Source organism: Dermacentor variabilis, chromosome 2 (assembly GCF_050947875.1).
Source record: "Dermacentor variabilis isolate Ectoservices chromosome 2, ASM5094787v1, whole genome shotgun sequence".
Classification (NCBI taxonomy): Eukaryota; Metazoa; Arthropoda; class Arachnida; order Ixodida; family Ixodidae; genus Dermacentor; species Dermacentor variabilis.
Window position 1 is genome coordinate 102,687,051 of NC_134569.1, and position 20,220 is coordinate 102,707,270.

A 20,220-nucleotide genomic window follows, 5' to 3' on the forward strand; every position below is an offset into this window, starting at 1 on the left:
AAGAAAGGAATCGTCCTAGTCTGGGGATCGAGCTCGCGGCCAACGCCTTTCCGGCGAGATCGCCCTACCATCTGACCTAACCAGTAAGCTATGGAATATCGCAGAGCGAAGTCCAAATGAAGGACAATACCAAGTATAGGAACTCTGAATATGGCAAATATGTTCCATGAAAATCAGCGAAATGAGAAAAAAAGAAAAGAAGAAAGAGAAAGAATTTCGTTCACCATACATGGGCACGAAGTTATAGAGGATTCGGCCTCACTCTGTGCTTTGCAACCTTTGTTAGGGTTGGCGTCGGACGCCACGGGCGATACGTCATCCCCCTACCCTCTACTTGGTCGGACACCACGGGCGATACGTCATCCCCCTACCCTCTACTTGGTCGGACCCCACGGCGCCGAAGAGGTCATTCACCCGACCTTCTCCCCGGATTCGTCGAAAAGAGGATCGACTTCTCCTTCCCGTGCTCGGTAATGCAGGAGGAGGGACCCTCTCTCTGTGCCTGTCACGTGTCATCGACGGAAGCAAGATCCCGCCCACACTTGTAGAGAGCCTATTTAAGGGGCTCCGAAATATACTTCTTACCTCATACTTCATACTTCATGCTCTTCTTATTTTCTTTCAACTACCTTTGAATAAACAGTGCAAGTTTCGCACTAGCAAATCGTCTCGCCCTTGCCCGGTCGCCATGGTCTACCGGATGCCTGCAGCCCGCCGTCAACGCCACGCTACCCAATAAGTAATGTCGGTCGAGCTTCGATAGGCAGGCGCCGCTACTTCTCGGCAGCAGTACGGTACGCTACCCTGGAGTACGCAACAAACTGGTTGCGAGCGGTGGGATCGCCTCCAAACGCAACACCTTCCTGATTAGCTCACGCGGCACAGAGCGGCCGTAGAGGAAAGGCACTGGTCTCGGTTTCATTACCCGGACCACGACAATTTTTTTTTTACTACGAAACTGCTTTTGAGAAAACCAAATTGGCTTCCTCTGTAGCTTTGTGAGTTCGACGGTGGAGGATGGGGGAATGACTAGTTTGGTTAGTTTCATAAAAAGCCCCAACACCCACGAAAGAAGATCGTCAAAGTTTCGTCCGCAGAGGAGTTCGCTGTGCAGTTCGGTATACGCTGCTTGCAGTCATGAGAAGGCGCAGCACGGTTCGCATTTGGTAAAACCGTGCCAAGCAGAGAAGCCAGCTGAATAGCGCCTTTGCATTTTGCGCTCCCCTTCTCGACGACTGATTTCCTGTTTGGCTAGAGCCGATGATCGCGGCGAGAGCGAGTGAGCTAGGGAGCCCGCGCTCATTCTCCCCGCGTCCCTATATACCGGTTCTCGCTCTCTCCCTCTAACTCTGCTCCCCGAAGCGATGGCTTCGGGAGTGAGGAACCCCTGAGTTATTTACCCGGCTGTTTACTTACCCACTCGCATGTCCTAGACGATTTTTTTTTATTTAGCATCATTGCTCGCCAACTTTTCCAAAGACTTCCTTCGCCATTCTGCTCTCCGCTTTATTTTAGTATACATTCTCTTTTCCCAATATACAGATTTATTTGACTTCTTTTTTTTTCACGCACGCCTTTTCCTCCATTCTAGTATACGCGCCTGTGGACAGCAAACAAACAAAAGTTCCTCCCGTGAAGAGCCGGATTGACACTGCATCTCGCGTGACGTCCGGAGGCGACGACAATATATGCAAAGGGAGAAGACGAAATAGGGGGGAGGCCGCCTACGTGAATTGCGAAACGCCAGTCAAGTGTGACGCGCGCGGACGTCCCCGTGACTCGCTCGCCGACGTGAAACGCTCGCTCGGTTTGCATCCTTTTCGACAAGGAGTATTGGAACGGTCACTCTATATCTTTCTCGCCTTCTGTTTCTTGCGTTTCACAATATATAGCTTATTTTGCTCTCCGCCTCCTCCTTATCCACACACACTGTTCACTTTCCGGCCGAGATGCGTGGTGGTGGTAGGTGTCCCGCATGCAGGCATATCGCATGCGCCCGCATCGAAGACGTCACGATTGAAAAACCCGCGCGCTTTTCTCGAGGTGTGTGTATGTATATTGACTGATCCATCCGATATATTCGCCCGTCCCATTGGCGCCCCAATTCCATCTTTCATTTTCTTTATCTGCGTGAGTTCGGAGGGGAGGCTTAGAATCAGTTGACTCGTTGTTGCTGTTCATGCTGGTTTCTATAAGTGCGTTCCTCCCAGAGCACGATAGAAAACGCCTTCGGTATTTTGCAGTTTCGTGTAATACTGCAACCATGCCGGAGCCGCGAGCAACCCATTCCACCATGCTATACAGAATTAACTGAAGGAAGCGAGGAGACAGGAATGGCTGAGTTCAAGATGGCCGAGCAAACCATGTACTTCCGTTTTTTCCCAGATTTTGGGAATTCTTCCAGGAAGTTCCATACAGCAGCGCGCGTGATACGTTCGATAAGCATATGCCGAAACTCGCGCTTTAGCCCTACGCACGGTAAAACTGCTACAACTGGCGCTGCTACTAGTTGTACTACGGCTAGTAGTACTACTATGCTGATAATAAACTGTAGTGCTAGTACGATAAATATTGCCGCAAGGAATACTACTAGTACTGCTACGACGACGACGACGACGACGACGACAACAACAACAACAACAACAACAACAACAACAACAACAACATGTCCCGAAGGAAGCTACAGCGATCGCGTGGCTTTACGAAATACGCCAACTGCCTTCCATCTTTTTATCGATATGTAGGGATACACGCGCAACTGCGTGCTTGCATTCGTACGCAAAAATTGACGCTGCCGGTGCTCCAGCCGCATATAACACTTAAAGTTCATTATACGTCTAATATGCTACCTGGAAATGTGAAGCGACGTTGCAAATTCCATCGTTATTTTCCATTTTCGTCCACATCGTGTGAGCCATTGTGGCCGCGGTCACATGGCGCCAGAATGCGAAAATGGCAGGAGACAATGCCAGTGCACGTCTCTCTCTCTCTCTCTCTCTCTCTCTCTCTCTCTCTCTCTCTCTCTCTCTCTCTCTCTCTCTCTCTCTCTCTCTCTCTCTCTCTAAAAAACAATTAGCTTCTGTATCAGAATTAATTTTTGTTTCCTATTATCTCAGTGTATTTTGATATGAAATATAGACTCCAAATATACTCACTCCAATTTGCCTATGAACGATCTGGCGAATGAATTTCTAATGATGACAGAGACTAAAGGGAGGATGTTAACATTGGAGTTTCCACAAGTGTGACCGATCTCGCTGCTTTACACTGTAGGAAGGCAACTCGCAGTGTGGTCTAAAATTTCGAAAGTCACTTTACTGCAAAGCTATTGAACGTTGCCCGGAAACCACACTATAGATCAAAAAGAGTTCGTTCAGAGGCTAGTTAGTACATTCTCCTAAAAAAAAAAAAATCTAAGTTTGTGTAACACGAATAGAGAGGACATAGAGCAACACTAGCTACGTATACACGTGCGCTAAATCACACAATGTACAGACGAGGACTTGACGGAGTATTGAGCAGAAGAACTCGATGACGAATACCACTTCTCGACGCCGCATCAAGTTTTGAAGACCACAGTGGCCACCAGAAATATTTTCTACGTTATAATTTTGTATAGTGCTGCACGGAATTGTGCTAATCATAGAGTTTTATAACGAGTCCTGTGCCGTCATCGGAATGACGGTATACGGATGTGCGACACTTGTGTTGGCTGGTGTTGTGCGAGGCCTCGTCTAAAAAATGTGGATATGGCTGCACATATAATATGTTTTTAAAATTAAAATCTTCATAAAATGTTTGCATTCCCCCATATTACACAGTGCGCGCTTTGACGTGCGATCACGTGTTGGGCCGACAGGATTGGCTTTTATCGCGCTGCGCGATTCTCCCTCCTAACTTTCTCCTTCCTCCATGAGCATTCCCATGCATACAACAGCGCAGCAGCGACAGATTTCCATCTATAGGTAGTATAGGTATAATCTTTATGGTCCTAATGAACTGGAGATGCCCTGCCGTTACATTACGCATGCAGGCACGCGGCTGGGGCGTATGTAGCGCCGGTTGAAGGCATCCCTGTCCCATACAGCGCTGTCGCCGTTGCAGCCGCTGTAGACAATCGAGGCGCCCCGACTTCGTTTCGACGCACGTTCGGCCCCACTTTGAGCTAAGGGAAACCGTAGAACAGATTAAAAAAAAAGGAATGATTAAAAAAGAAAAACAAAAGGAAGCGCAGTGAAGCACGAAGTCACTGATACTTTGACAAGGCACCGCCCGGGGCGACAGGGGTCGCCAATGGTGTTTCAAGGGAAAACGGATTTCACCACTTTCTTCCGCGGGACCCCTGTGTTTCGCGCGAATTGTGCGCGCTTCGTTTAAACACTGGAAACACGCCCCCTCTGTACTTTTAGAAGAAAAGAAAGTTCCACGCTCTCGAACAGATCGAGCATGTGTTGCTCTGCTCTGTCGAGCTCCAAGTTGCCTGGAGGGGACGTACTCGCATTGGCTCCGAGGGGAAATACTCCGATCCAAAATGTCGGTGGCACTGCTTGTGGGTGCATGTAGCATTTGCGAGTCTAACTATTCATTTATGTTTCCTTACGTGATTCTTAAGGAGCCGGTAACCGGCTCTTTAGACGTAGGTAACCGGCTTTTAACATGGACATATATAGGATATCTACGTGAGAGGCAGTGCAATGCTACTGGTGCACGGCGGACGCAACGCCTCGCCATAAATTTGACACTTGCATTTGCCTCAGATTTAGAACAATGCAAGACATAAGTGGCCGCGAAGTATTTCTGTTCTCAGACGTTTGACGGACGCTACCCGCCAGGTAGTGGCTTCAAATTATGAAAGTGTCAGTCAACATAAAAGTACCGTGTTTATAAGGCACAAACTAACGGCGTCCGACGTAGCCCACTGCGCACCTTTCTGGCGTTAAATGCTAACATTATTTTTTTAGTTACCTCGGCTACCTTGAATGGCTGCTGACAGCTGCACTTTTTCGTCTGGTCTCCAATCGTCGCATTCATTGTGAAAACAGTCAAACGCCCTCTCCGTAGCATCGCACGTCCTACGCGTCGTTAGAAAAAGGCAAGGACGCTGCGCGGTCACGATAGCGCCGGTTTTAATTTCGAGGACTGGAAAGGCACACGGCTTTCAGTTCTTCGGACGAGCTTTGACCTTTGTTAAAGTTGACTATTTGCTCGGTGTCCGACAGTTGACACGTATACGAGCCAGAGGCCTTTCATTGCTTTGTAGACGACGCACCGTATTTCAGCGAGCGTTGTCGGCGGTATATAGTGTCGCTGTAGTATTTTCTCTTTGGCGCCGCCTGGCTCTCAACTTCGAGTGCCTATCAAGCCCTGATACGTACACTAAAGCTGAGCGTGTTTGTCGGTAGTTCTTCTGACGACTGCGTCGGCAGCTGTCAAGAACCCAGAGATTGTGCGAGCAATTTCACTGCCGCTTTCATTGGTATAGTGTATAAGTTTGTTTCTGTTGGCCTACACCGGCGATTGAACGTTCGCGTACACATTAACGTGGTATGCTTCTGAAGCACAGGTGAGTGCGCATATGGAATTTCCTGCCTCTGAGAACATGCAAGGTCGCATGCGTTTACTCCGCCCATCCGCGAAAAACAATAGTTCTTTCCCCTGGTACGGCAGCCGTTGAGAGCCCTGCGATTCCAGCCGTATTGCCTTTGACTCAGAGGTCATCTTTGGAGCAGAGTACTGGCTGTCTTTGTCTTTGCAATAATTGGCAGATGTCCGTGAGAACTAGAGTACTCTCTCTAATGGACCACTCAAAAGTAAAAATTTCAAGAGTGCCATGCAGGCACGCGTACCCAAGGGGGGGCCCGCGCCCGCCCCCCCCCCGAAATTAACAGGCATACCTCCCCCCCCCCCCCCTCCCCGCCCCACGCCACCGCTTCTCACAGATTTCTAAAACGCCGCCAAATCAATGTTGAGACTTGACAGCTATTCGTCGGTGAACATATTGCTGCCTTTTTCACTCCGTTTGGATGACGGTAGTTATCGGCGTCTCCTTGGATATGAAGGCCAGTTTCCTCATCAATTCGGTGCCCGCGCGATTAACTTGAGATGCATTCAGTTGTCACCGTCTATTCAACGGTCACGCGCATCGTTGTTGCTTCTTTAGTTCAACCTTCTTCGTTCAGACTGATCCAGGGACCAGGAAAGGGATTCAGTTCGTGGTCAGCTGGTCTGTATGCACGTGGAACGAGTTGCGGCCAGAGAAAATGTCAATTGCGTTTAACTCTTCTTTTTGTTTCATTATTTCCTCGAGTGACTGCTCGCCGCGACGTTGACAGAACCTCGGAACCATATAACCGTGATACGGGTTAGATAAAGTGGAAAATAAAATAATGCGAGACAGCGTTTATCATGAAACCCTGCAATAACTCTTAAACTCATAGGCAATATAACTGTCACCTGTTAACTCGTCTGGTTTTTCCCTAATTGTACAGCTCTTTTCGTGCAAAATTGCTAACAGGACACAAGAGTCGCAAGGATTTGAGAAAGTAAGCGATCTGCTAAGGGAGAGAGCCAAGGCAACAGCCAAACAGGAAGGAAAAACGAAAATTAACAAATTTACGCGTTGTTTAAGAAAATATTTCTAGATCAACATCGTTTTATTTAAAAAGGAAGTAGAGAAAATGCCACCCGAAGTGGAGGACAATTCCGTGCGTTCTGAATGACTCTTCTACAGTTATCATTCGAGCCGCCTAACGTAGCCACTTGTCTGCTGTGCTTATGTAGGCGTTTTTCGAACCTTCCGCGGTGGGTGCAGTACGTGTAGAATCGCAGCTTCTTGCGCCATACGCGGTTGTACGCGACTGGCGGCCACGCATCGTTACGTAACTTTCCAAATAACAATAGGAGTCGGTTGGGGCACTTAACTTGCTAGAGTAGTAAACGAGGGATCCAAAAGAACCCCCCCCCCCCCCTTGTGATTGTTCCAGAAACGTATATTTCTCGATATTTCTTCCAGAGCTAATTAAAAAAACGCTACTATAATCGGATACAACTTAAGTGGGCAATGAAGCCCTGCCCACGCCCTCATAACCGCCAGCGACTGTTCCTCCGCGAGGCTGCAAATCATTCGTAGTTCAAACTTTTTCTGTTACCCAAATAAGGCGGTAACTACAAAAATAAAATTAGTAGCGCGTAATTTTACACCTTTCCCCTCGCCTATTATAGTGCAATGGCGAATGCCTAATTCCTTATTGAACTGAAATAACATGCTTGTTTCACTACAACTATTTGTTGTGCAGTTTCACTTCAGTTGGCAGTGAAGTTTCATGAGTACAATGGGTTCAGCAGTGAAGTGAACTGCACTGCAGACTTTTGAAGAGTGAAATGCTCAGACTCGATACAATTTGTCCATGTCTGTTGCACACCTCCTTGCTTCCGCCGATGAAAAGACTCTTCAAGAACAGCAGACGCTCCGGAGGTATCAAGTACGACACCATTTTGAAAAGGCCGCATGACGACGATTTTCTTTGCTTCTGTGATTGGCTGGCGGAGTAACACAACTCCGCGCGGTCCGTGTGCCTTAGTTGCCGACTGCTGTTTTTTAAGGTTCTATTCCACTAAAGTAATCTTTATTTTACACTTTCGCTTGTTTACTTGTTCTTGGCAGTGTTCTTCCTGCGCTTCTTTCCTGTGCGAGTCCATTTGACGTGATTCTTTGTTCGCCAAGTAAATGAGAGGCGTATCGCACAGGCGTCCTTTTAAAATACACCACTCACTTCTCTTTTGTGGGTTTACGCGTTTTGATGGCGAATGATGGGCGTTATTCACCTTTGTACTAGTAAAGGTACACCCCACCCCCCACATTTGCATAGAAAAGTTACCTTGGGTTGCCCCCCCCCCCTCAACCTCATTGAGCAACCTCATTGAGGTTGCTCATGACTTGGCACGAGGACTTGCTAACCGTGACAGTCACAACCGAGCCGTTCACCATCAAGCCAGGGAATCTAGAGATCATTTAATAACATACAATGACATTACCAAACACTACTATTTAGGACGCAGGCAATTCCCATTGCCACATTCAAAACTGAACAGGGCTCAGGCAGTTTCACTGCGCTTATTGCAAACAGGTACATATCCCACACCGTACACCCTTAATAAAATATATCCAGAGAGGGAGATTAAGATGAACTGCAACGATTGTAATGGCATCATTGGAATCAGACATATGCTGGCGGGGTGCCCCGCGATTCTACCCAACCTCGTTGAAGAATGGACACAGTGGGAGAAAAGGATTCAAAGCCCATTGTTTCAGGACCAACTAAGGGCCGTCCAGAGGGCCCATGATGTCGCTGAAAGGCTTGGCCTGACAGTGCCAACGTGGGAGCGGCCCGCCTTGACTTAAGAAGTCGAGCCTCCGGACCTCATTCCAATAAATGTTTTCACACACACACACACGTGCCTGGTGCCATAACTGCCTTGTGTTGTGACGACTGCATAGTTCGGCGTTCCAGGACTGCCTGCTCCGAAACAAGCCTATCGTGAAGACGCGCCAGCGCGGTCGCTAGTGACTGCCGGTGTGCGCTGTGTCGGGGACAATGGCAAAGAACGTGTGCGATAGTTTCCTCGTTGCCGCAGTGGACACATGCGGCACTATCTTCCCTTTTGTTCCGGAAAGCAAATGATTTATTTTTTTCGTGCCTTTGCTTTTTCTCTCCGCTATTCTTTCCGTCTTTCATTTCCCCCTACCGTTCTCCCAGCGCAGGATAGCAAACCAGAATCTTCTCCGATTAACCTCCCTGCCTCTTCCACTCCGTTTATCTGTCTCTCCAGCAGAAGTCACTTGCATAAGATATCTCAAGCAGCTATCGTGACCATCTCTTCCAAAACGACGACGCTAGCTGGTGATCAATTTCAGTGCCACCTCGGCCCTTCTAGCGAAACGGAAGAGGACAGCTTGGAGTCTCATGCCTGTGAACTTAGAGACGAAACACCGGTGACGAAGCTTTCGCGCAGCGTAGGAATCAGAGAGAGAGAGCGAGAGAGAGAGAGAAAAGGTTGCGTATAACGGCAGGGATATTGACCAGAGGCAGTTCCGGTTGGCTACCCTGCACGGGGGAAGGGTTTGGTGGTAAGTTAGGAGGTGGAATTCGGGTCCTATAGATATAAGAAAGTGACGTAAGTGCCTGGTGACGAGTGACGCTCTCATTGCAAAATTTTGATAGTAAAGGCACGTGGAGACGTCCCAGTGCCGTGAATAACCGACTCACAAGTGTAGGGCTAACCTTGGGTGCTGGCGAGATACACTTGCGACACTATTATTTTCCCTTTCCCCCTTATCTGTTCTTCTCTTTTTCCCCTCCTCAAGTGTGGAGGTAGCCACCGGGCATGTCCTTGGTTAACCTCCCTACCTTTCCCTCTTCGTTTCTCTCTCTCTCTCTCTTCCTGCCGCAAAGCGTCCTGTGATACGTGAGCTTGGTATAATTCAACTGGGAAATAAACCATCGCATGCTACCTGAGGTTAGATTAGCAATGAGAAAAGTGACAATGCCGAGAGGTCGGCCTGAGGTATATTCCTCTAGCCAGCTACTCGGCATTGGGGGAAGGGGAAGAGGGAAAGAAATAAAAAATTACCGACGATTACGTTACTTCCTAATGCGAAATTTGAGCGCAGCAAATAAGCTGTTTCACCTTTTCGATAGATTGAGGCAAAGAAATCGAGCAACACATGTATGCGCTATCACAGAATTTTTTTTTTATATTTCCCGTACTCCTGGATCATCTCGACGGCGGTGACGGTAAGCTTCTGCTTCGGCGGCACGCACCTCTGGATTCTGACGGCGACGGCGCTGGGCCTCTGCTCTGGCAGCTCGTTTAGCAGCAGCAGCAGCAGCAGCAGACGGAGGACTTCCATCGGTCGTCTCGCTCATGGCTCAGAAAGAACTGGCAGATAATTTCGCAGTGGCGAACGGCACCGGCAATTTCGGCTCGGGCGGTGCACATATACAGATCCGCCGCCACCGATCTGGCTCTCTGATTGCCACCGCACAGGGCGAACGGCAGCGGCAATTTCGGCTCGGGCGGTGCACATATACAGATCCGCCGCCACCGATCTGGCTCTCTGATTGCCACCGCACAGGGGTTGCATTGGAGGAGGAGCGAAGAAAGGAATTAAGTTCGAGCCGGCGCTTTGACAACCGGAGACTCGCAGGAAGAGGGGGGAGGGGGGCGGCGTGTACACCCAGCGGCAAACGATGGGGGCAGAAGCGCGCGCAGCAAGCGGACAACACGATAAAGGGAGGAGGGAAGAGATAGCAGCGACTGACTGATGCCGCTGACGCCGATAGTGAGTCAACCCCAGCTGCGGAGTTGGTTTCAGGGACAACGCCGCCGATGCCGACACAAACAATATGATACCCTCGCTTCCGCAGCGCTAAGAACCAGGTCTAGCCGTGGGAAGGTGGTCACGTATTCGTCGACGTGCCGGGGCCTACGTGAAATAACCGGCGCGTCGGCAACTGAAGAGCACCCTATCCGCCACACAAGAACAGGGGGGGGGGACCCTTTCCTCCTCTTTCTGCATGGCGGCGACGGTGTTCTATGCAGTCACGTCATCTTGACTCTCTAGCGGCGTCAGCGGCATCCAGCGGTATCAGTCGGTCGCTGCTAGCGCTGGGGGGATGAAAGGGGGGCGGAGCTGGTTACGAGGCCGACGACAACGCCGACGACGACGCGGAACCCAGGAACGGACGCCAAAGAGCTGCACTCTAAAAGGGAAAAAAGAGGAAGCGCCGTAACGGGATGTGGACCTGAAAAAGCCGTAATGGAGAAATAAGAAATCAAACAGATTTCATAGTCTCTGCCGACCCGAAGATAGTGTAGGATGTAGAAGTGTAAGTAGAGCAAAGGACAGTGATCACAGGTTAGTGAGCTCTAGGATTGTCCTCAATTTGAAGAGACAAAGAGCGAAATTAGACAACAAGAAACAGGCGAACCTAGACGCAGTAAGTTTAAAAACGGACGATTTCAGGCTGGTGCTCGCAAATAAATTTCCAGCTTTAAAACTGGAAGATGCAGATTAACGTAGCGGTAATTAATGAAACCGTAACCAGGCTGATTTCAGAAGCAACCATTGCAGCGGGAAGTAAGACACCAAGGCAAGCAGCAGGTAAGTTCTCCCAAGTGATAAAGGACCTAATAAAGGAACGACTAAGCATGAATGTGTCCAACCCAAGATATTAGAATTCACTGAACTGTCAGAGCTGATAACCAAGAAGAAAGTAAGTGATACTCGAAATTAAAACGTGGGAAAGATTAAGGAAGCAGTAAAAAATGGCCGAAGCAAGAAATCGATGACAAGACAACTCGCCATAGGACTAGACAAGATGTATGCACTTGAAGATAAGCAGGATAATGCCATCGCAATTTCGATTATATAGTAAAAGTAGCAGGAGAATTCTACGCGGACCTGTACAGTACCCAGATCAGCTACCCTACCTTCATTCGAAATATTGATGAAATGGGTACAGAGGGTCTTTCTATAACTAGCGATGAATTTAGAATGGCCGTGCAAGACATGGCCAGGGAGAAAGCGGCAGGAGAAGATGGAATTACAGTTGATTTAATCAAACATGGAGAATACTTCATGCTTGAAAAGCTTGCGGCCCTTTATACGCAATGAGCCACGACTTCGAGTGTACCAGACAGCTGGAAGAATGCCAACGTTATACTAATTCATAAGACGGGAGATATTAAGTAATTAAATAATTATAGGCCCATTAGGTTGCTTTCAGTATATGAAATATTCACCAAGATAGCTCCCAATAGAATCAAAGCATTAATCAATGGAAAATTAGACATCCACCCAATTGTAGCACTTGCTACAAAGGAAACCCATACGAGTTCCTCGAATGAAAAGCCTCGCACGCAGATGAAGAAAAATTCGTCGTGGTCCGGGACTCGAGCCCTGGACCACGGCCTTTCCGAGGCAGCCACGTTACCATCTGAGCTAACCAGGTGGCTAGCAGATGACAGGACGAAGTCGAACTTTTTAATAACTCCTCTATAACGTCGTTTAAAACATTTAGAAAGTTTCTTAGGTCGTTTTTTATAGAGGAATAAAAATATTAAGGACACTTGCTGTCCGTTACCAACAAACGTCCCGATTTCACAAAGCAGCTCGACAACAGTTGTGACAACTCTCACTACGAATACGTAAGCCATTCTTCGGTGACGTCTGCTTGGTTACTGACTTGTGAAGTGACACAGCAATACAACTATTGGGACGTCTACGATGCCAGTCTGTTCTTTTTTTCTTTTTTTTTGGAGGGGGGGGGGCGGGGGGAGGCCCTTCTTCATATACTTTCTGCGGTGGTATGCAGATGAGACTTCATGCTTGTTTACTTTCCCATTTATAGACGATGACAACGTGGCACCACTGTATCACATTGTGGGGTGCTATGCACAGTGCTGTTCTTGATTTCACTACCGAATTCGGCGGGTGCTGTGTATACCACATACGAAGGCGGCGCTTTGCACTGGCGCTTTGCACTGCATGCAGAGGCAGCACCAGTTGCCGGCCTCTATATAATCTAATATAGTACGCATAGACTAACTGTTGTTCCCGTTACTATTGATGCGCAGACGAGCAGCTCGACACTGAGCAAGGCTGGCGATGCGTTTAGCGCCTGCAAATAAAGGCACGTGCTTCACAGATAACGCGCGCGTGAAAGTTTTTTTTAATTTTTCTACCGTGCATTCAGTGCGCCGCTGAATGAATGAATGAATGAATGAATGAATGAATGAATGAATGAATGAGCGAGCGAGAGAGCGAGAGAGAAGGGCAACGAAAAAAACAAACGTCCGGAGCAACGCGGGGACCCCAGGCGGGGCCTTCACAACAGATCTCCAAAGCTCGGCGGGTGGCTCTCACCTCAAACGCGCACCGCGTCAATGGCAGCGTGCGATGCATCCACGCAGCACAAAACACAAGAGTGTCCGCACGCGCGCGCGCCAAGTTTAAAAGGGCGTGTAGCGGCATCGATTTGCATGACAACACGACCGCTTCTTTCTGTCGCCTAATTCGATTTGAAGCGAGCTCCTTCTGCGTGTACGTGTCTGCACACGCCTTTCACTCTCCTCCCATGCGAAGAGGAGGAGGATGGCTGTTGCGCGGCACTGTGCCCTTCGCCCCGGCTCACCGCGGTGACCCCAAGGGGCAAAAGACTCGAGTGCTGCTCCTCGATCCATTGTGCGCCGCCGCGGAAACACTGGCGCGGTGGTCACTCAGCTGTGGCCCGTCGCTGCTCCTATATACATACCGGGCGAGACCGTAGATGCAGAACAGCCTTCCCGGAGAGGAAGTCGCATTTGTCCTTTCTTTTTCTTCTTCTTCGCTGCAACGGGCTGATGATGACCAGCGGAGGCGACACTCGAGCGCGTCTCGCTTAATGCGCCTGCGACGGGTTGTGCTAACGGCTGCATGCTTGTGACGCAACGAAGCCTTCCAGCTCCCCAGGCCGCTGGGCGCGTACGGGATGTCCGTTCTCGGGTTGCAGGCTTCTGAATAGACCCAAGCGTTGCGGTTCTAAGAGTAATTGGGGAACAAAACATTTGTCGACACGCTAGGGAACCTGTCAGTGTGCCTGTGTGAAATCCGTTCGGGAATAATGCACGTCTATATTTTCGTCTTTACGGTGTTAACTTTTTCCTTCTTCGCAGCCTCTTGTTGTCACAGCCCTCATACCCCGCATGTTTGTCCTTTTACCCCTTTCTTCATCCCCTTCCTCTTCCTTTTCTCTTTTTTTTCTGTTCTCTTCAAGCGGGTTAGAGTGACGTATATGTTCTGTAAAACAATTGCTGGCTCGCTTATTTTCCTCTCTGTGTGATACTTATATGTTTAAACAACAACAACAACAACAACATAATAATAATAATAATAATAATAATAATAATAATAATAATAATAATAATAATAATAATAATAATAATAATAATAATAATAATAATAATAATAATGTTTATTGATACCCAAAAAAGCAGAACACGAACAGGCCTGTTTAAGGCTCAGCTGGCATTTAGGACCGTTCCTATGAACATTAGTGAAATAACTACAGACATCGATGAGACATGGAGAACAAAGAAAAAAGATAATATGCTGTGGCGATAGAACCAACCTCCAAATTACAAAATTTGATACCCCACCGGTCCGATCCAGTTCTCCGCCTCTGCGGACTGCATTTGTATACCGGCCTTTCCTTGCTTTAGCGTTTGTGTACGCCTCTCAGCCTGCGTTTGCCTGAGCGTGCGAGCGTACACGTGACTGCATGTGTCTGCGTTTGTGCGGCGTGTGTGCGTGCGTGCGCTTTGCGTAATTCTGTATCACCGCACTTCCTAAAGCGAAAACACGCCCACGAAAGCAAGTATCCCATTGATGATCCCCGTACACATTTCCTGCCTTGGAAATAGCGCTGTATTTAAATAGACAGACAGTTGAGCATGTTGGTGGGTATTCGTGTGGCTGAAAGGTACGTGTGCTAACACGTACACAGGTATATGAACGAAAAGCTGGCATTTGCGTTGTACTTTTCGTTCCTATAGTTGTCTCCGTGCTAGCACGCCTATACCTATCAATAACACGCTCTATTTACTCTCATTGGTCGTTCCTTGTGCCGAGAAGCATATATAGTGCCCTCCTACGTACCATGTCTCTTAAACCGACCATTCTTTTACTTTTCATCGACAACGTATTTTTTTGTCGCATATTAGACTGCCTAGAGTCGCTGTATAACTTGTCAATAACTTCAGGCGCAAGCGACAACGCGCGGTTCTTGTGTAAACTGACTTACTTTAGTACATAACACCATGTATTCCCGCGGCGTGTGTAGCTTTACAAGAGCTTTTTGCTTATACAATAACAGCTGTAACCCCCTCCCCCCCCCCCCCCAACCGCAATTTTTTTTTCAGTTCCATTGCAACGCTCATACCTCTGTCCATATACTTACCGGCCTTCAAGTTTTGTCTTTTGCGCTTTGTGCGTTGAATCCGCAGCTCAAAACTGGTAAGAAAAACAAACTGAGCGTCGTGTGGGGGACCTGCAAGGAAAACAAGGGATTCTTGTTTGTGCACACTCAGTATGTAAGTTAAGAAGAGGCGGGCGTGAAGGGAAAGCCGTATGAGTTCACAGATGCGCTGGCATGACGGCGGCAGCGGCGGCGGCTTGGAAAAACAAAGCCCGCATGTCTGCTTTGACCAAATGAAAGCAAACAGGACTTGATTCCACTCTCGAACAGCGCTCTCTACTTAATGCTTTCTTTTTCTTTTACTCGAGAAGCCCTTCTTCTGTTGCTTGTGATACGATAGCAAGGCAGCAGTCTTCTTTTTTTATTATTTTTGCAATGACAAGCATGCGCAGCGAGTAAACGACATGTAGACGTATACATAAGCGCAAGTGTGTTTACTGACGCCGAAAAAAAAAAGAAGAAGAAAGAAAGGAAAAAGGAAAAAAAGAAAGAAAATATATAATTGGATGGGGCTGGGCACGAGTACATGCTTTGAGCGTGTAGTCTCAAATCAAGGTGGAGTTTTGGTTGTTTCTAAAAGCAGCTCAGGAAAAGGGAGATTAATTGCAATGAAGACGGAAGGACTCTTCGGAACTTCTAGAATACGTTGATATAGCACGGAACAAATTGATGAGCGCTGACGAACCTGTTAGCTGCGGGCGTCAATTATGGTATTATTGTTGTCGCTAACACACCTGCAGTGTGCTATTCGTGCACTGAACATTTTTTTGAACATGTGCTCTTTCTTTCCTTTGTACTTCTGAGTGTAACTTCCTTACTGTGAATCCTATTTGTATTGATTGCCTTGTTGTAAAAAAGAATTCTGATTTGAAACTACCTTCGTCTTGTGGAGTGGATGATATCACTCCTACGTTAAAAAAAAAAAAAGCACGGAAGCTTACTAATCTATTATGCTATCGAAATTATTTTCTCAGTCCTTAGAATCTTGTTGTTGGCCAGGTGTTTGGAAGATGGGCAAAGTGGTTCCATTCCTTAAATCTGGAAATGTACAGTCTCCCCTAAATTACATACCCATATATATCACCAGTGTCCCCTGTAAGATCCTTGAGCACATTATTTATTCCCACCTAGTTTACTTTCACGTATTTCTCAAACATTTCTCATGTGAGAAACAACTTGTTTTTTTTTTTTAATATGATCTTTTCGCTGCGTTAGACAATGGACCGATTATAGAAAGCATATTTCTCGACTTTTCAAAAGCTTCTGACCTTTTTTCTCATCAATTATTCAGGTTGAAATCTTAGTCTACTAAATATTAGCCTTACCATACTCGTATGGGTTGAAACCTTCTTGAGTAATACAACTCACTTCGTAACTGCTAATGACTGCTAAATATGCAATTCTTCAGATGCTCCTGTTACCTCTGGTGTACCACAGGGTTCTCTCTTGGGTCCTCTGTTATTCCTTATGTATATTCATGCATCCTGTCTAAAACGTTTAATTTTTGAATTCGGTTATTTTCTGACGACCTCGCAATTTACCGAGTTACTTCTAATAGTGCTGACGGCACCAGTCTATGACAGGATCTTAACGAAATTGCGTCCTGGTACGCAGAATGGAGCATGCGAGTTAATCCCAATGAATGAGAGTTAACACGATTTTCGTCTTGCACCAATTCTAACATTCCCAATTATTTTCTTAAGGGCTGTGTTTTAGAAAGTGTATCATCGTTAATATACCACCTCTACTCTTCCTTAGCGAACTCCTATCGACTACCTAATTACCAGGGCGAACCATGTCACTTGGGCATCTACGCAGAAATTTTTACAAAATCCCTCCCTCGTTTAGGTTTCTCTATAAAGCCTTATTTGGAGGTGGGGGGGGGGGGGCATAGCTCGAGTGTACCAGCTCCGTTTCGGAACCCGCTATTGACTGTCTTGGAAATATTTTGAAGTCCTTCCAAAATCGCAGTGAACGTTTCATTTCTTCAGACGCGCGCATCTAGGGCATCATCTACTACCAACACTTCACGTCGAAAACTTTCTAGTTGATAAGACCTATCAAAATGCACAACTCAAACATCATTTTCTTTCAGAATCATCCTATATGCATAATCAAACGATACCAATCACTAGCATAAAACACACGTGCCATTCTACCGGACAAAAGCTATTTCTTGACTCTTTTGTTCCCAATACGTGCAGAGAATGGAGACGCCTGCCCGCCTCTGTCACAGTGTCAGTGACGTACTTGCATTCAAGGCTGCTGTTGAAGCTTACTTGCATTCTTACAAGCCGAATTGTATGTTTTTTTTTTCGGTGACGCTTGTTTGCTGCTCCCTTCTGCAACACCCTCGGACCTTGAGAGTACTCAAATAAATAAATAAATAAATAAATAAATAAATAAATAAATAAATAAATAAATAAATAAATAAATAAATAAATAAATAATCTCTTCGTTGAATAGCGCAGAATATTCAAAGGTCACATTGGTTTACCTGATTCGATTTTCTTTGACTTGGCCATTGGGTATACCTCCAGCTGGGCATGTTTCACTGTGACACAAGATGTATAGCGCCCTTAAATATATTTAGATGCGTGTACTGCTCTGTGCGTACGCATCTAGTTACCGTTCTTTCCTCCTCGACAAGCGTAACACTTCCCTTCGATCACCGTGACGTCGGTGCGGCGACGCCTCGCATATGCATCCATCTGATTCGGTGTTTGCATTTCAACGTCGCTTCGTGGATGGCGTAGCGCGTAAATAGACAGAATTGAATGCGATGAAAGGAATGACCTTCGTGGTGCGCAAACGCTGCATTACATTACACGGCACGCAGGATAAAATGAAGACCATTGTGCGCCCCGCCATTAGGTCCATAGTACTTAGCTCTTTACATATAGAATGCAACGTGTGCGTTGGATCGACACATTTTATGTGCCTTTAGCTTGGAACTAGCCTTTAAATTTGGTTTATCAATTACTTGTTTATTAACTTTATGTATGTTGCAGCGACAACTTAGTTATCAGTATCAAACGCTCGTTTAGGGCGAACGGATTATACCACACCTTGGGTTGAAGACTTCGAGCTGTCTCCTAGATAAAGGAAGCTATAATAGAAACAAGAGAGAAGTGATTCCTGGTCAGTGTTGGCGCGCGATTAAGAGCGCCGACGCGGCCCTGTATATTGGCTTTTAATTACTCTACGTGATCGAATATTAAGTGCTTCGAGTAATAAACCAACAGCAGCCGCTCTGATTTGCAGATTCTTCAACGAGCATACCAAGCACACTTCGAATCCGTGCAGTAATATGGCCACGCCAATTCTGTCAGAGTTCCGGGTACTAGCACCAGATTCAAAATATTCGTCCCAAAAGTGCGCCGCGAAATCCATTAGAGTTTCAATTAGTGTCGTACTTCATCGATCGTCATTCGGTAATGTACGGAAGTAACAAACTCTGGTCCAGTTGGCAGCGCATTTTGGAGGCATAAATTCTGAGCCTGCAGGTGCTAGCAGCTGGATTAGTGCTAAATAGACATGTCTCTAAAACTGCATGACTTCAATTCTGTAATTTATAAAATAAAAACCCATTTAGGGGAACTCTGTTAATCACTGTGATATGTCGTGTAAGCAGTGTCTGCCTCTTGAAAGATGGAATTGTGCTACTATCTACGGGTGGTTTTTTTTTTTTAATGCTCGAGGAAAACCAGCTATAAACAGGCGGTAATCGAGGGACCACTTGAAGAATGCCGCACAAGCAGGATGTAATGATCTTTGCTAAGAATTTGAGCTATTCACGTGACTCCAACATTGATTACCATCATCTGCAATGTCGACCGATGTCCTTACAGGACCTTGTGTTCGTTACCAGGCGGAAAAAAAAAAAAAATATATATATATATATATATATAGAGAGAGAGAGAGAGAGAGAGAGAGAGAAGAAAGGCAGGGAGGTTAACCAGTTATCAGCCTCCGGTTTGCTACCCTACACTGGGGATGGGAGATAGGGGTTAGAAAGATGACAAAGAGGAAAACGGTAAAAAAAAAAGGTACGCGCACAAGGAGGCACACACACACACAAGAGGCGTTCCAGTTAAAGACGTTCACAAAGGCCAGTAGATAGTGCCAGATAGTGCTAGTTCACAAGGCCAGAATAGTGCTTGCACGGCCTTCTTCTGTGACGGTATGTCCTTTCGATGGTGTAAAATTCTTTTTCCCATAGCGGCTAGTCGTCCAGTCGGTCAAGTTCGTCGCGAAATAACGTCACAAGCGGCCCGGCGTGCAGCGCAGTTGAATTATGCCAACAATTTTGACAAGGGGGGGTATGCGTATACACCGATATTGTAGCTGAGACACGTATACGTCAAGTTGAACACGTGTAGCCGTGCACCGTCGAGCAGTCAGACGCCGCACCTCCACACAAAAGAAGCGGCACTTGCGCCTGCACACAACAAAAATAGGCCGCATTCTATACCGCGAGGCGAAAGCAGTTTTTTGCCATTCATGTCACTCGCAACATCCGCGGGTTGCAGCGTTTATTCATCATCGTTCGCGCGTGCTTCTGTTTGCGTATGCCTCGCCACGTCCGTTGTTCCGGCACCACCTCTTCCCTCGCCCTCGACCACTGCTCGCGAGTTACAACGAGCCACCGGGCGCTCGGTCCCTCTGGCATCGCGCCGTCTCAGCGGCGGAAGTCAACTCGCCCGCCGTCGGGCCGGCGCATTAATTGCCGCCGCGGCAGCCACACGAGCTCTGACCACGGAGAGAGCGCGGCCCGTTTAATTGGCGGCCTGCGAGATCGCTATCGGCGGCTGCGGCTTCAGTCGGTTCCCCTCCTCGCGCGCCCATTCAGCCCGGCGTCCGGCCCGAGCGATTGCCATCGGCCACCGGCGACGCGAGGTGTCATCCGGCGCCGATTGTGTCGGCCGCGTCGCAGCCTCATTCAGCTTTAGTTCAGCGTTGAATGCGACGTCTGGCTTTGTGTCGACCCGCCGGCCACAACCGCCCCCCCCCCCTTACCTAGCCGAATGACGACGAGACGTTGCCGTGTCCTTATAGAGAAACAACGGCCGTACATTGTACTGCCAGTCCTTTGGCGGAGAATTGCGACGCCGGAAAGAAGGAGAAGCCTTCTCCCCATTGCGCGTCAATGCAGTGCTTCTAGATGTCTCGCCGGTGATGCGCAGGAGCGGGCCACAGGCTG

The 20,220-nt window shown here is 47.5% G+C and overlaps 1 protein-coding gene across 3 annotated transcripts in view; it reads right to left on the minus strand.

The window, feature by feature from the left end:
* The window catches only part of LOC142572431 (progranulin-like), a 461,641-nt gene that overhangs the window by 226,318 nt on the left and 215,103 nt on the right, over positions 1 to 20,220 (minus strand). For all 3 annotated transcript variants that reach the window (XR_012826081.1, XR_012826080.1, XM_075681534.1), the window contains exon 3: positions 15,000 to 15,089. The gene's annotated coding sequence lies outside the window, so the exon portion shown is untranslated. The remainder of the gene's footprint in view (positions 1 to 14,999; positions 15,090 to 20,220) is intronic.